At 42.1% G+C, this 12,957-nt stretch overlaps 1 protein-coding gene across 6 annotated transcripts in view; it reads left to right on the top strand.

Annotated features, from left to right (window-relative positions):
• Nucleotides 1-12,957, top strand: part of GKAP1 (G kinase anchoring protein 1) — a 2,226,639-nt gene that overhangs the window by 1,411,868 nt on the left and 801,814 nt on the right. The gene's annotated exons all lie outside the window — the stretch shown is intronic.

Genomic DNA, 12,957 nt, shown 5'->3' with positions numbered 1-12,957 from the left:
TCAAACATTGCACATTGTGTCTGAGTGCCAACTCCTAACCTCAATTTATGTACATACATACATATATATATATATATATATATATATATATATATATATATATGCATATATATTTTTTCTCAGTTATATATTTGTATATATTTCAGATTATTACCCCAATGTGTCCTACTGTGCTTATATTTTCTTTTCTTTTAGCTATTTATTGAGAGATGTGTTGTATTGTTTTGGTAGTTTGTACTATATATCTGATGTCCTTCATGGATGCATCTGCAGTCATAACAACTGGGTTGTCCTGTCGTCAGGCAGCCCTTCGGTCGGCCGGATTCCAAAGTCTGGGTCCGGCTTCGGCTGATGTCGCACTTCACCCGACGTCATCTCTGCTGGTCTTCGGGTATAAAGGCATCAGCCAACGCCATTTTCCTCAGTCTTTCTTGCCGCGTGGCGCCCGAAGCAGAAGCTGTTCGCAAGTGCCGGTCGGTCAGATCCAGAGATTACTACTACCGAATACTACTTCGAAGACTTCTAAAAGCTAAGTACCCGTTGGGGACTCTTTCTTGCCTCAGCCGATGTCAGAAAAAGTCAATAACTGTTTAACTTGTGGGAAACAAATACCTCATAAAGATTTCCACTCTTACTGTTTGCCTTGCTTAGGCCCAGACCACGACGTAGCAGCCTGTTCAGCCTGCGCTTCCTTCAACCGACGAACGCTAAGGCGTCGGTCGGAGTTTGCTGGACAGTTTTTCGGCTCAGACTTTGCGTATATTATGCCGTCGGATCCTCCGACTACCCAAATTATTAAAAAACGCAAGGAAAAAGACCGACACTCGCGGTCCGTGGTTTCGGCCGAAACCACGGTGAAGCAAGCCGCGAGTGTCTCGGTTTCGGCCGAAACCGAGAAAACTGGTCAATCTCCAGCCGAATCCATGGCTACTACTGAGGCTCCTGCTACCTTACCTGAATCGGCCTCAGAAATTTTGCCTACAACCGTGGTTTCTACTGATTTATCAGACACCATCCCTTTGGATGTCTCTACCCCAGCACGTGGTGCTGCTAGACCCCCTGCAGCCATGTCTATCAAGGCCTTTGCCAGGGCCAAAGCAGCCAAATCTGCTAAGTCAGTGCCTGTTAAACCTCCCTCACACAGGCCCACTTCTAGTTCACAAATGCTTACTCTGGCAGAAGATTTAATATCCTTAATTAGGGATCCCAATCTCACCCAGACAGGGCCTCTCAGCCCCCTGAAAAGAGACCTAGGACAGAGCCCCCCGAGCCAGTGTCCTCTGAGGCTTCTGCGGATGACTCCCGACATTTCAGAACAGCCAGAGGACCCTTTTTCTACATATGAAGACTCCGATGCTGAAGAATCCATTCCAGCTGCCTCTCCACCAGAGGAATTTTCCTTTGGGGAAACCTTGCATGCCATGAGAGAACAATTCCAATGGCAGGGACAAGATTTCTCAGACTCAAGAAAAAGGCTTAGGACCTTCCTACACTTACCACAACATAGGCCCTTAGCTATACCTCCTGTTTTACCTGTTGTGGATGACGCATCTAATGATGTCTGCACTGCTCCTGATTCTTTACCTCCTGCCCCTGCCAAACCTGATAGATATTACAGGGTACCTGACACTCATCACCACCTATACAAGGCCCCACTGGCAGACCCCGAAACTATTTCCCAGGGGCCTAAGGCAGTAGCCTCGACCACAGCAAAAAACCCTATTCCTTCAGAAAGGGAATCCAGGTCCTTAGACAGATGGGGAAAAAAGTTTACACCTCTGCTACTCTCTCAGCTAGAGCTTTAAACTGTCAATTTCACATGATCCAATACCAAGAGTTTATGCTTGATCAGTTAACTAAGAAAGTATCCTCTGATGAATCTTTAGACAAGAAATATGTATTAGAAATGGTAAATAACATACAACAGGTTAGTAACCATTCCTTAAAATGTGGCTATGATGCACTGGAGGCTTCATTTAGATCAGCCATGACTGGCACAGTGATAAGAAGACATGCATGGCTGAAAGAACAGGTCTTACCGGATCATGTTAAAGCAAAGCTATTAGATGCTCCCATGGATACGGCCAGTTTATTTGGTACACCTGCCCAGCAGGTAATGAAGAAAATGGAAGAAAAGGCAAAATCTGTACAGACAGTTAAAGATTTCTTACAGGTTCAGCCCCCAAGGTTTAGCAGGAACTGGCCTGCCAAAAATTGGTCCTTTCCTGACTCCACAAGATCCCAAAGGGGCAGAAACAGACGATCCAGAGGCAGAAATTAATCCAGAGAAGGTGCCTACAGAGGACGACAGTGGCAAGGTAATAACAGAGGCACAGACACAACCACTGCCACTGCAACAGGACAATCACAGTGACTTGACTCTAACTCCGCCTTCCAGGGAGCAAATAGCAGCACCATTAGGCGGAAAGTTAGCCTTATTTTCGAAAAATTGGCACTATATCACAAAAGACAAGTGGATTTTGCAAACCATAGACCAAGGCTACCGGTTCCACTTCCACACCTTGCCAGTAAAAAGAGGAATGCCAAACCTGCCTCCAAATCAAAAGATAGAAGCTCTACAGCAGATAACGAAATTATCCAAGATGAGAGCTGTGGAAAGAGTATCAATAACAGAACAGGGCAAAGGATTCTACTCCAGACTCTTCCTAGTACCAAGAAAAGAGAAAAGTTGGAGACCTATTCTCGACCTGTCCATCTTAAACACATATATCATTGTCCCAAAATTCAAAATGCTGACCCTACAGCAACTTCTTCCCATGCTGGGCAAGGAGTGTTGGCTGGTAACTCTAGATCTCAAGGAGGCATACCTGCACGTCCCCATTCGACCCAATTGCAGAAGATACCTCAGATTTCTTGCAGGATCAGAGCATTATCAATTCTCAGCATTGCCCTTTGGCTTATCTACTGTGCCCAGAGTATTCACAAAATGCCTGGCATCAGTAATCGCTCACTGCAGACTACAGGGAATCCAAATTTATCCATACCTGGACGACTGCCTGCTACAAGCGGACAACAAAAGCAAGCTGACAACAGATTTACAAAGGGTCATTTACTTGCTACAAGCCCTGGGATACACAGTCAACTTACAAAAGTCAAGGCTGATACCATCCCAGACAAGAACATTCTTGGGTGCGGAATTGGACACAGTAAAACAAATGGCATTCCTAACTACAGAAAAACAAAAAGAACTCCCTCTTTACTTCTTGGCATTAACAAGACAGAACAAACTAACAGCAAGAAAAGTTCTGCAGGCCTTGGGCTTCATGGCATCATGCATAATCTTGGTACCACATGCCAGACTGCATATGAGAAAACTACAGTGGTACCTAAAGAATTTATGGTCTCAACACAGGCACAGCCTAGAAGCAGAAATACCATTAATCCCATGCCTAAAACAGGAATTCCTCTGGTGGGCCCAAGCATGCCAGTCAAACCCAGGCCTACCCTTCCACAAGTTTCGAACAAGCCAAACCATCACAACAGACGCCTCAGACCTAGGATGGGGGCACATGCTGGACAAATGCGCATAAGGATTGTGGACTCAGGACCAGCTGCACTTGCACATAAACCAAAAGAAATGCTGGCAGTAAAACTGGCAATCCAAAAATTCAGACCATTCCTCAAAGAAGGCCATTTGATGATAAGGACAGACAACACCACAGTCATGTGGTACATCAACAAACAGGGAGGCACTCATTCATACCCCTATGCAGAATGACTTTGGACCTTTGGAATCTGGCTCTCAGCTACAACATCCAGTTACAGGCAATATTTGTACCGGGAAAAGAGAACACCCTAGCAGACATGTTAAGCAGAACCACCTCGGATGCTCACGAATGGATGCTACACCCAGACATCTTCAAGACCATCACAAAGAAATGGGGAATGCCACAAATAGATCTATTCGCTTCCCCTCTCAATCACCAGCTCAAAAAATTCTGCACAAGGACATTCCACCCACTTGCATGGAAGGTGGATTCTCTTTCCTTCAGCTGGACAGGTCTGACAGCATATGCATTTCCACCTCTTCCCTTGATACACAAGGTATTAGAAAATCAAAGAGGAACGTCCAAGGATAATCCTGATAGCTCCGAACTGGCCAAGACAACACTGGTACCCACTGCTGAGGAGCATGTCTCGGGAGAAAATGTGGTCAATACCCCTGATGCCTTTGATGTTAACTCAGAACAACTACAGCATCATGCATCCAAACCTAAAAACTTTGCAGCTGACTGCCTGGAACATCACATAGCAGCAACTAAGCCAGATCTTTCCCAAAGGGTTAAAGACATTATCCTTGAAGCCCGCAGACCTTCAACCAGAAGGAACTATGCAGGAAAATGGAAAAGGTTTGTCATTTGGAGTACTGAAAGAGGAAAAGATGTGTCGAATATAGATATTGCAAACATTCTGGAGTATTTGGCAGAGCTTTTACATACAGGCCTGTCCTATTCCTCCATCAAGATACATGCATCAGCTATTTCAGCAGAATACAGCTTTGATCCACCTGTCTTTTCACATCCTCTACTCAGGCAGTTCCTCAGAGGGATCAAGAATGTAAAACCTCCAAGGAAACCACCATTACCAGCATGGGACTTGAACTTTGTGCTAGAAAAGTTGACACTCCCTCCGTTCGAACCAGCAGCAACAGCAGATCTACAGCACCTATCATGGAAAACTGCTTTCCTACTGGCAATTACCTCAGCAAGGAGGGTTTCGGAACTACAGGCCTTAATGGCAGTACAACCCTTCCTAATCTTCCATAAAGATAGGGTGCCCATGAGAACTAATCCTACATTTATGCCTAAGGTGGTATCCAGAGTGTCTTTAAACCAGGCAATCCACCTACCTACCTTCTTTCCCAATCCACAAAACAGAGGGGAAAGAATGCTGCATACCTTGGACGTACATAGACAGCTATGCTACTACCTGGACAGAACCAAAAGTAACAGAAAAACTGACCAGCTTTTGGTAGCCTATGCAACAGGGAGGGAAGGAAAAGCAATTTCCAAACAGACATCTCCAAATGGATAGGAAATTGCATAAGATTTTGTTACTCCTTCCATGGAAAACCAATTCCACAGAACATAAGGCCTCATTCTACAAGGGCTACAGCCACTACCACAGCTTTCTTACGAGGAGTGGCAACCAAGGACATTATTGAGGCGGCTACTTGGACCTCCGTGCATACATTTGCCAAGCATTATAATTTACCTCTATATTCTAGATCCCGAGCAGGGTTTGCCACTGCTGTATTGCAAGGGATCCTAACCACACCATAATTTTATCATCCTCCTCCCCTAGTTGGCTATGGTATTCTACCCAGTTGTTATGACTGCAGATGCATCCATGAAGGACATAGTACAGATGTCCTTCATGGATGCATCTGCAGTCATAACAAGTGGGTTGTCCTGTCGTCAGGCAGCCCTGCAGTCGGCCGGATTCCAAAGTCGGTCCGGCCGGCTGTTGTCGCACTCCACCGACGTCATCTCTGTTGGTCTTGGGTTATAAAGACATCAGCCGACGCCATTTTCCCCAGTCTTTCTTGCCGCGTGGTGCCCGAAGCAGAAGCTGTTCGCAAGTGCCGGTCGGTCGGATCCAGAGATTACTTCTACCGAATACTACTTCGAAGACTTCTAAAGCTAAGTACCCCGTTGGGGACTCTTTCTTGCCTCAGCCGATGTCAGAAAAAGTTAACAATTGTTTAACCTGTGGGAAACAAATACCTCATAAAGATTTCCACTCTTACTGTCTGCCTTGTTTAGGCCCAGCCCACGTAGCAGCCTGTTCGCCTGTGCCTCTTTCAACCGCAACGCAGGCGCCGGTCGGAGTTTGCAGAACAGTTTTTCGGTTCTGATTTTGCGTACATTATGCCGCCGGATCCTCCGACTACCCCCAAAAACGCAAAGATAAAGACCGACATGGCGGTCCGGTTTCGCCGAAACCACGGTAAAGCAAATCAGTGTCTCGGTTTCGGCCGAAACCGAGAAAACTGCTCAAAGTACAGCTGAACCTATTCTTACAACTGAGGCCCCTGCTACAACTCTTGAATCGACCTCAGAAATTTTACCCACTACGGTGGTTGACTTATCAGACACCATCCCCTTGGATGTCTCTACCCCAGCACGTGGTGCTGCTAGGCCTCCAGCTGCCATGTCCATTAAGGCCTTCGCCAGGGCTAAAGCAGCCAAGACTACAAACTTGTCTTGTCCATAGGAGCATCTAGCAACTTAGCTTTAACATGATCCGGTAAAGCTTGTTCCTTTAGCCATGCATGCCTTCTTATCACTGTGCCTGTCATGGCTGATCTAAATGAAGCCTCCAGTGCATCATAGCCACATTTTAAGGAATGGTTGCTAACCTGTTGTATGTTATTTACCATCTCTAATACATATTTCTTATCAAGAGATTCATCAGTGGTTAGTTTTTTAGTTAACTGATCAAGCATAAACTCTTGGTATTGTATCATGTGAAACTGACAGTTTAAAGCTCTAGCTGAGAGAGTAGCTGAAGTGTAGACCTTTTACCCCATCTGTCTAGTGACCTTGCTTCCCTTTCAGAAGGAATAGGGTTTTTAGCTGTGGTCGCGGCTACTGCCTTGGGACCCTGGGATATAGTTTCTGGGTCTGCAAGTGGGGCCTTGTAAAGGTGGTGATGAGTATCTGGCACCCTGTAAAATCTGTCTGGTTTGGCAGGGGCTGGGGTAAAGAATCTGGAGCGGAGCAAACATCATTGAAAGCATCATCCACCACAGAGAGAACAGGAGGTATAGCTAAGGGCCTGTGCTGTGGGAGGTGCAGAAAGGTCCTAAGTCTTTTTCTGGAGTCTGAAAATCCTGTTGCTGCCATTGGAACTGTTCTCGCATGGCATGCAAGGTTTCCCCAAAGGAGAATTCTTCTGGTGGGGAAGCAGCTGGAATGGATTCTTCAGCATCAGAATCTTCAAAATTGGAGAAGGGAGCCTCAGGCTGGTCAGTTATGTCTGATTCATCAGCAGAATCATCAGAAGACACTGGCTCAGGGGCTCTGCCCTAGGTCTCTTCTCTGGGGCTGAGAGGCCCTGTCTGGGTGAGATTGAGATCCTCTAATTAAAGAAATTAAATCTTCTGCCAAAGAAAGCATTTGAGAACTAGAAGAGGGCCTGGATGTGGGGGTTTAACAGGCACTGTTTTAGTAGTCTTGGCTGCTTTAGCCCTGGCGAAGGCCTAAATGGACATGGCAGCTGGAGGCCTAGCAGCACCACGTGCTGGGGTAGAGACATCCAAGGGATGGTGTCTGATAAGTCAACCACCGTAGTGGGTAAAATTTCTGAGGTCGATTCAAGAGTTGTAGCAGGGGCCTCAGTTGTAAGAATAGGTTCAGCTGTACTTTGAGCAGTTTTCTCGGTTTCGGCCGAAACCGACACTCGCGGTTTGCTTTACCGTGGTTTTGGCGAAACCGCTGACCGCGAGTGTCGGTCTTTATCTTTGCTTTTGGGGGTAGTCGGAGGATCCGACGGCATAATGTACGCAAAATCAGAACCGAAAACTGTTCTGCAAACTCCGACCGATGCCTAAGCGCTCGTCGGTTGAAAGAGGCACAGGCGAACAGGCTGGTACGTCGTGGGCTGGGCCTAAACAAGGCAGACAGTAAGAGTGGAAATCTTTATGAGGTATTTGTTTCCCACAGGTTAAACAATTGTTAACTTTTTCTGACATCGGCTGAGGTAAGAAAGAGTCCCCAACGGGTACTTAGCTTTAGAAGTCTTCAAGTAGTATTCGGTAGAAGTAATCTCTGATCCGACCGACCGCACTTGCGAACAGCTTCTGCTTCGGCGCCACGCGCAAGAAAGACTGGGGAAAATGGCGCCGGCTGATGCTTTTATACCAAGACCAACAGAGATGACGCCGGTGGAGTGCGACATCAGCAAGCCGGACCCGGACTTTGGAATCTGCCGACTGCAGGGCTGCCTGACGACAGGACAACCCATTTATGACTGCAGATGCTATCAGTTCGACATCTACATTTATGGTAGGTACAAAACTGTACTTTTTGTACCTACCATAAATGTAGATGTCCGAACTGGATAGCATCTGCAGTCAGGATTACCCTCCCTCCTTCCCCTCTGTGGTACTCCTAGGGTATTTATCCTCCTAATAGCTAGCTGGGGAGGGGGAGTCTCTTATGGTGTATTTGTTTGTATATATGTACATACATGCTTATTTTTTGTGTTTGCCTTCTATCTTTTTGGAAACATTGGCATTTATCCAAAATTTAGCCTTCCAAGAGGGCAACTGGCATCTGGGGCAAGAAACACTGAGGAAAATGGCGTTGGCTGATGCCTTTATACCCGAAGACCAGCAGAGATGACGTCGGGTGAAGTGCGACATCAGCTGAAGCCGGACCCAGACTTTGGAATCCGGCCGACCGAAGGGCTGCCTGACGACAGGACAACCCAGTTGTTATGACTGCAGATGCTATCCAGTTCGGACATCTACATTTATGGTAGGTACAAAACTGTACTTTATCAACTCTTCTCTATGCTTCACCTCTGTTCTCCAACTTAAACAAAACGCATCTTAATAAACTATCATCCTGCTGTAACCACATTGCCAGATTTGCTACTGGCACAGCCTACCGGACACGACACTGTCACAACCTAAATCGCCTAGGATGTCATGAACTGCCAAGCCTACTGCAGTTCAGCCAGCTAATAGTGGCACATAAAGTCCTTTACCAACCAGAAAATACACCTGCACTAAAAAATATTATCAGCCCCTACACCAGCACCCGGCCACTGCGATCATCCACTAGACCCTAGTTCAAACATACAAATCCAACTATTCAGCTGGGGACTCTCTGTTTGCCAACTCTGTTGGAAAAATATGGAACAGACTCCCAGCTGACTTGACCCTAGAACCCTCACTAACTCAATTCAAAAACAAACTTGAGAAATGCTTCAAAACTTATTGGTTATGTCCTTGCACTAACCCCGACTAGTGACCTCTCTATTTCTTAGGTGCCTTACCTTCAACTACTTTTAACTTTTTTCTACCCTTCCATTTCAGGAAGGGTCAATTGTATAACTGCTGCTCAGTGTCTTAAACCTGAATGTAATCTTATGTATGTTTAACTTTGAAAATAATGTTATGTTTTGTAAAGTGTTTTATAATAAGTTAGTACTATATGTGCTAAATGCTGGTATTGCTTATGACTGTAATCTTCTTGAAACTAGCATTTACTAAATGTACAATGTGAATTATTATCTTGGAGCTTTTCTCCCCAGGCCTCCGCTGAAAATGGACATGTATCCAGTCAGACTATCCCGGTCAACAAATGTTAAATAAATAATAGTTTTCTGTGTTTTTCAAGCATTATTATAGACCTTCAATGTTCTTTTTGCTCTTCTCCAAAAGCATATGCTGGTATAATTGCTCTGTTTGCTATTTCTTTGGCTCCAGATACAATAGAGTGAGCCAGTCAGTGCACATACTTTCATAACTGAGGCTTCCCCTAACAGCCACAGTAAGAGATTATGTCCACACACCCTCTAGAGCCCCCAGCCACTGTTAATGGTCAAGCCAGGTTATTTTTTTATACCTCTCAACTGTCCCTGATTTTGACTGAAATTTTACCTCTGTCCCTCTTAAAACTTGTGGCGTTTGGAGGAAACGTGGTGAATTGCACGTAATAAATAATGCCAATAATTAAGAGGCATAGACTTCTTTTACTTTAGAAAATGTATATTAATTCACATTCTCTTATTCTCTCAATGTCTTAATTTAACAGGACTAATATTTTAAAAGTGTCCCTGATTGATCCCGATTTTTTCTTGATTTGTCAGTGATTCTGTTGAAATTTGTCCCTGATTATAGATTCCAAAATGGTGGACAGCCTGTAAGCACACTGACAGTGCAGCTCCTGCATTCTTATACTATAATCTGACTTCAAACCAACGCATCGCTTAGGAAATGTATACCAAACATCAAGGATTAAAGCAGAAATATGAGTACTTACTTGTTTCATGTTTATTTTTCAAAGATTCTCTCATTCTGAAGGAAAAATAATTACTTGTTGGAAACGAGCCCTGAACCACATGGTGTGGATTCTTCAAGACTAACAGGCCTAATAAGAGGAAAGTAACAAGAAAAACAACTTTCATAACAAGACTTATTTAAAATTCTGCACTACTACTAGGAATCTAACTATACAAGATTAATGGAGAATCAGCCAGATCAGATGGAAACTGTAATCACAAAAAACAAACTGTCTGCAATTACTACTCCTGAGAAAGAAACCACTTCTAAAAGGCAAAAAATTAACAAGCAACAACAAGAAGCTGATAAAATGTCTCCAAGATTAAAATAGGAACAACCTTTAACACTGGAGAATCTGAAAACTGCTTTACAAACAGAAGTGCAGGGTTTCTCTCATAAGATAACTACATTTGGCTCTACTCTGGACCAGTTTGTGCTTAGGCTTGAACAAAATGAAGGTAAAATTATGGACAGTGAGCTAAAAATAAATGAACTGCAACAAAAAGCACAAACCAATGACACCATAATTAAAGAATTACAGCAAAAAATGTTAGACTTGGAAGCTAGAAGCTGGAGAAATAATTTTATCATAAGAGGTATTCCAGAGAGCTTTGATAATTCACAATTTATTCCAATAATAAAAGAAATACTAAGCTCTCTTCTGGCTAATAAAAATCTCCTGGATGTGAGATAGTGATCAAAAGAGCTCACAGAGCTATAAAGCATACACAAACAAGTGATCTTCCTAGACAAGTCTATATCAGACTGCTTAATTCAGCACATGTTCAACAGATACTGTCAGTTTATAAGATTAAAAAGAATGTTACATGGAGAGCGCATAAGATTATGATTACTCAAGATCTTCCTTTACAAATTAAACAAAATCGACAGAAACTCGGCAAGTACTGCAATTACCTCATTGAAAATAAGATTTGTTTCCAAATGAGATATCCTGCAACTTTAACATTTTATTACAAAGAAGAAAAAATATCCTTGGAAACACCTGACCAGGCAAAATCCACCTTTCTGCATCTCTTCAAAGTAAATCCTGCCTGAGACAACTCTTTTCATATCTTTTGATCCAAAAACAACATTTAGAAGGCTTAACAAGTGCTACAGCTCCAAAGAACTACAGGACAGAAGAATATACCACTCTTATGGGAAATTTTAAACAAATGGATGTGGAATGTGTTCTAAATAACTCTGCTTACTTGCCTGTAAAGATAACCTCTTTGCTACACTGTAATACTTAAGGTACTGTCTTTTAGTAACTGCCTTTACATTTAAAAGTTACAAAGCTACCTAACACTGTCTGCATAGAGAAATTACTTCAAAGTGCATTTACAGCTTACAAAAAATAAGTGTTAAATTACATTTAAAAAATGGGATATAACCTTTGATATAAGTAGTGTAAATATTAGACATAAATAGTTTCTGTTAAAATGTATACTCATTATTCTACTGGCATAATCATTGAGTTGCTTTTAAGTATGTCTATGAGCAAGGTACAAAAACATTTCTCTTTTTTTTTTCTTCTTCCTCTCTGTTCAGTTGATGGCACTGGTTAATTATTAACATATGCGTTCACAATTATGTGTTTATATGGCTTTTGACAGTGCAGTGCTAAATGAAGATTCCAATACATTTAAAGAACCACAGTTAGTTGCTGTTAGCAAGAATAAGGCAAATGTTCTTGAATTTTAAAGTGCTGCCTTCTTTAAATGTTTAAAATGTATAATCATTATTCTGCTGACATAACCATTGAGTTACTTTTAAATGTGTCTATTAGCAAGGTATAAAAACATTTTTTTCTTTTTTTTTTCCTTTTCTCTCTGTTTGTTCAAGTAGATGGCACTGGTTAATTATTAATATATGAGTACACAATGATGGATCTATATGGCTTTTGCCAGTACAATGTTAAATGAAGTTCCAATACATTTTAAAGAACACAGTTAGTTGCTGTTAGTAAGAATAAGGCAAATGTTGTTGAATTTTAAAGTGCTGCCTTCTTTACATGTTTAAAATGTATAATCATTATTGTACTGGCATAACCATTGAGTTACCTTTAAAGGTGTCTATGAGCAAGGTACAAAAACATGTTCCTTTTTTTCCCCCCTGTTTGTCCAGTAGATGGCACTGGTTAATTAATAATATGAGTTCACAATGATTGCTTGTATGGTTTACAATACATTTTAAAGAACCACAGTTAGTTGCTGTTAGCAAGAATAATGCAAATGTTGTTGAATTTTTAAAATGATGCCTTCTTTAAATATACATATATTGTACTTGTTTTTTGAAAATATTGTTTTGTTTAACTCTTTAATAACTCTTGAAATGTTAAGAATTATAATATGTTGCTGTTACTACAAAGCTTTTTATAAACGCTACTTTTCCTTTTCTCTCTATATAATATCTAAGGGTACAATTAATATAATATTTTAAGAAGTCTGAAAATGAATATGCAGTATATAAATAATAAAAGGAGCGGGATGGGCACAGTCTGTTAGCTGATGACTGTTCGCATTTGGAACAGTATGGGTATTATTGACATCCCTCTGATATATATCTACTCCTTGTTGTTAAAAATATAGTTTCTTTTAGTTTCTTAACTCATGCACATTTACAAATACAGAGGGATGGGTGGTTAGACACCTATTTAGAGTTTAGGAGTATAGAAGTCACAACATTTATTCTTAAGGTAAATACACTAACAGAATAAGTTTATAAATGTATTTCTGTATATCAACTAATGAGAAACTTCAACAATATTAATAAAAAATGATAACCATAGACTCTTGGAATGTTAAAGGGATGGTAGATAAAAAGAAAAGAAATTTAATCATGCACCTCACATACCAAACTAAGGCTGATATAACTTTCTTGCAAGAAACTCACTTAGATGACCAACTTTGGGTTAGGGA

The sequence above is a fragment of the Protopterus annectens genome, chromosome 9.part0 (assembly GCF_019279795.1).
Source record: "Protopterus annectens isolate FY-2018-M chromosome 9.part0, PAN1.0, whole genome shotgun sequence".
In the NCBI taxonomy this organism is placed as follows: Eukaryota; Metazoa; Chordata; order Ceratodontiformes; family Protopteridae; genus Protopterus; species Protopterus annectens.
The sequence above is the reverse complement of the archived record's forward strand: the minus strand, read 5'-3'. Positions and strand labels throughout refer to the sequence as shown.